A 5,110-nucleotide genomic window follows, 5' to 3' on the forward strand; every position below is an offset into this window, starting at 1 on the left:
AATTTCAAGGAAAAGATATTGCCTAGTGATTGTAGATGATTTCTCAAAGTTTTCATGGGTTTATTTCCTTGGATCAAAGGATGAAGCTAGTGAAATCATCATCAACCATATCAAACAAGTCAACAATCATCCAGATTTCAAAGTAAGGAATATCAGGAGTGACAATGGAACTGAGTTCAAGAATACAACCATGAAGTTGTTCTGTGAAGAATATGGGATCATGCATGAGTTCTCAGCTGCAAGGACTCCACAACAAAATGGTGTGGTGGAAAGGAAGAACAGATCACTAATTGAAGCTGCAAGAACAATGCTTGAAGAGTCAAAACTCCCAACATACTTTTGGGCTGAGGCTGTTAACCGTGCATGTTACACTCAGAATATTTCTCTAATTAATCAGGAAAAAGGCATGACTCCCTATCAATTGTTCAAGAGAAGAAAACCAACTTTAAAAATTTCTGCATGTCTTTGGTTGCAAATGTTACATTCTAAGGAATCAACCTGATCACAAAGGGAAGTTTGATGCAAAGGATGATGAAGGAATATTTGTTGGTTATTCTGCTGGAAAATCATATAGAGTCTACAATCTAAGAAACAACATTGTCATGGAATCTGTGCATGTTGTGTTTGATGATAAAAAGATTGATGGACTAACAGATGAGGGACATCATGAAGGACTCAAATTTGACAACATTGAGATATATTGTGATGATAGTGAAGATGAAAATGATGGAGAAGGCACCTCGAAAAGAATTCAAAATCTGCCTTTGGATAATGCACAGAATGCTGCATCCGTTGAAAGTCATAATTCAGCTTCCGTTGATAGAAGCAATGCAACATCCGTTGAAAGACAAAGTGCATCATCTATTGAAGTTCATAATGAAGCATCCGTTGATCATAATCTGTCAACGGATAATCATTTCACTTCATCAGTTGATAGAACTCCCAATTCCTTTCAAAGGATCAGCAACTCAGGGGGAGTTTCAACCAATCAACATTCTATCTAACATCATGACAATACTGAGGCAACCTCATCTAGAGCTAATCTACCACCTCAAAGGAAATGGACCAAGAATCACCCTTTTGAACTAATCATTGGTGATGCTACAACTAAAGTGCAAACTAGAAGGGCTACTCAAGATGAATGTCTGTATAGTAGCTTTCTATCACATGAGGAACCTAAGAGAGTGGAAGAAGCTCTATTCGATCCAGATTGGATTTTAGCAATGCAAGAGAAGCTAAACCAATTTGAAAGGAACAAAGTATGGAAGCTGGTACCCAAGCCAAAGAACAAGAGTTCTATTGACACAAAATGGGTATTCAGAAACAAGATGGATGAAAATGGCATTGTCATAAGGAATAAAGGCAGATTGGTTGCTAAAGGCTACTCTCAACAAAAGGGAATAGATTTTGATGAGACATTTGCTCCAGTTGCCAGACTTGAAGCCATCAGAACCTTTCTAGCCTATGCAGCCCATGCCAACTTCAAAGTCTATCAAATGGATGTCAAGAGTGCATTTCTGAATGGGGAATTGGAGGAAGAAGTTTATGTAAGCCAACCTCCAGGATTTGAAGATCCAAATTTTCCAGACTATGTGTATTATCTGTTGAAAGCACTCCATGGACTAAAGCAAGCACCTAGAGCCTAGTATGAGACTTTGTCAAAATTTCTTCTAGATAATCACTTCACAAGAGGTACTGTTGACAAAACTCTTTTCTTTAGAAATGTTAATGGCTCTACAATACTTGTTCAAATTTATGTAGATGATATTATATTTGGATCTACAGATGATAAGCTTTGTAAAAAGTTTGCTAAGTTAATGCAAAGTAAATATGAAATGAGCATGATGGGAGAGCTAACTTATTTTCTTGGTTTACAAGTTAAACAAGTTAGTGGTGAAATTTTCATTAGTCAAACTAAATATATTTATGATCTTTTAAAGAAGTTTGACTTAATGGACTGTTCATCTGCAAAAACTCCCATGGTCACTGCCACCAAGCTTGAATTAAACAAGGCTGAAAAGTCTGTAGACATAAGTTATAGAGGCATGGTTGGCTCACTTTTATATTTAACTGCTGGTAGACCTGATATAATGTTTTCTACATGTCTCTGTGCTAGATTTCAAGCTGACCCTAAAGAGTCTCACTTAGTAGCTATTAAAAGGATTTTCAGATATCTCAAAGGGACTCCAAATCTAGGAATTTGGTACCCTAGAGAGTCTGGTTTTGATCTAATTGGCTACTCAGATGCAGATTATGCAGGTTGTAAAATAGACAGGAAAAGCACAACTGGCACCTGTCAATTTCTAGGGAATAAGCTTGTGTCATGGTTCAGCAAGAAGCAAAATTCTGTTTCAACATCAACAGCGGAAGCTGAGTACATTGCTGCTGGTAGTTGCTGTGCACAGATACTGTGGATGAGAAATCAACTATTTGACTATGGACTAATTGTTGACAAAATTCCCATATTCTGTGACAACACAAGTGCCATTGCCATTACTGAAAATCCAGTGCAGCACTCAAGAACCAAGCACATTGACATCAAGTACCACTTTATAAGGGAACATGTGATGAAAGGTACAGTGGAACTTCATTTTGTTCCAAGTGAAAAGCAGATTGCAGACATATTTACCAAGCCACTTGATGAATCAACATTCACAAGATTAGTAAGTGAGCTAGGTATGCTTAATTATTCATAAATTCATGTCCTCATTAAAATCTGCTTTGAAGCCTGAAATGAATTTGTGGCAAGAACAAAATTGGCTTTAAGTAAAGATTAATCTATCAATGGATATTCCCTATCTGTTGAAAGCCAAAATTGTTCTATCAACGGATGTTCATTATCCGTTGAAACAGAAATACATTTCTGGTAATTTTATCCTTCAACGGATAAAATAGTGTTAACCTTCAACGGATAACTATTTACCTCATCCGTTGAAGTGTCACATCAGTTACTTTAAGTGAGTCACAACCGTTGATTTGTTTACTTAACCGTTGATACATATATACACTGATGTATGTATTTGTATTAAAGGCAGTTTTCAGAATTTCTACAGTTTTCTTTATTTTCAAACGGTTGTAATTTATTTAAAAGTATCATTTAATCATTTTATTTACGTTTTAATTCGAGAAAGTATAAAAGCCCATTGAATTCTTATTTTCACTTTACGCTTTCTTGTAATTTTTACTCTCTTTCTCTCCCAAAACTCTCAATCTTTTCTCTGCAACCTCTACTCACAACAATGGCACCAGTAGTCAAGATTATGTCACAGTCTGGCTTTGTTTATGAAAAGAACAATTTCGTAGCCTTGGTGGAAAAGAATGAAGCCCAATCAGATTATCACAAGATGATGGACTTCATCAAGAACTGCAAACTAAGCTATGCAATGCTGGAAGCCCCAACTATCTATTGTGAGGTAATTGAGGAGATTTGGACAACTGCAGAGTTCAACTCCACAGATATGACCATTGCTTTCTCTCTCAAAGGTAAGGATTATTGTATTAACTGTGATGATATACAGTCATGCTTTAAGTTACCTGAGAATAATGCCATGACACCACACACTGATAATGATGTATCTGCTATGTTAGATTCTATAGGCTATTCTTTTGATTCTGCTAGTTTAGGGAGCATTAGAAGAAAGGGCCTTAGGAAAGAATGGAGTTTTCTTGGAGATACCTTTATCAAGGTTTTCTCTGGGAAGATTAGCAATTTTGATGCCATAACTTCATCTCTTGTTAATATGCTCTATATGCTAGTTTCTGATAGGTACTTTAATTTTAGCAACTATGTCATGCTAGAATTAGGTTCCAGGTTAGGTAACAAAGCTAATAGACCTCATAACATCTACTATGCTAGATTCTTTATGTTATTGGCTAACCATGTTGCTGAAGGTTTGGTCATAACTAATGAGAGCAATAAACTCAAATGCTGGGCACAAGAGAAAAGGGTCCTTGCAGACCTTTTGAGAATTAACCTCAACAGCCAGGTGCCATTGGTATATTTACCAATAATGAATGCACCTCAGGTAAGTGAGGTAAATACTTCTGCAACTCCTACATCTTCCACCCCCATTGTTTCTTTGCCTTCTAGTGTGGCAATGGAATCTGTCTCTTTGTCCCAACAGATTCCTACCAAAGCCACCAAAACTAAAATTCTAAAACACAAGTCAAAGAAAACCACCTCTGTTGTTTCTCAAAAGGCAACAGTTGTAACAACTACCAAAAACCCTGAAGGGAGTGAACAGGGTGTGAGGGGTGAGGGGAGGGGTGAACATCAAGAAACCCCCCAGGATAAGGTGGGAGAGGTGAGTGGTACCCTAGCCAGCCAAGCCATAGTTTCTCAAAAGACTGTGGTGGTTAAAAAGGAGTCAAACACATCCCTAGTTGCATCCTCCCAAAAGGATGCAGCTATTGAAAATAGTCCCCAACCAGGGACACAGAACAAAAAAGGGAGGGACACTGAAGCCACACATTCACCTGTCAAAGCTTTTTCAAGAAGAAAGAAGGCTAAAACCCTAGTTTCCACACAGGGGGCACACACTGCACAGATACATCCACCTGTATCTTTGCCTTCTCAAATTCAGCTTGATGTGGCTCCAGCAAATGTGGAGTCACAGCCCCATTCTCTCATAATAGACACACAACAATCACCAAATTCTCCATCACCATCTCTGGATGTGGATATGATATTCACATCAATTCCTGATTCTCCCTCTTTAAAACTCAGGGAGGAGCCCCACTCAAATCCTGGTGATCATCATCTGTTAGATGACTTGTTGGATCATCAGCCAATTCTTTCAGACTTATTTGAAGAATCTGTGTCACCTCACTTAAAGTCAATTCACACAGATTCAACAATTATGTCACTTTCAATATCTACATCTTTTCCTTCTTCAATGGATATCTCTCATCCGTTGACAAGTGGTTGTTCTTCGACAGATAAGCTTAACAGCAGTTATCCGTTGATATCATCAGTTTCCACTTCAACGGATACTCCCTATCCATTGATGGTCTCTACACATATAACTGATTCAATTTCAAGTGTAGAAGACATGGTTACCGTATAATCACTTCTAGGATTGAGGGAAGGGAGTGATAATTTGAGTTAGAG

Source organism: Apium graveolens, chromosome 5, assembly GCF_009905375.1.
Source record: "Apium graveolens cultivar Ventura chromosome 5, ASM990537v1, whole genome shotgun sequence".
Lineage (NCBI taxonomy): Eukaryota > Viridiplantae > Streptophyta > Magnoliopsida > Apiales > Apiaceae > Apium > Apium graveolens.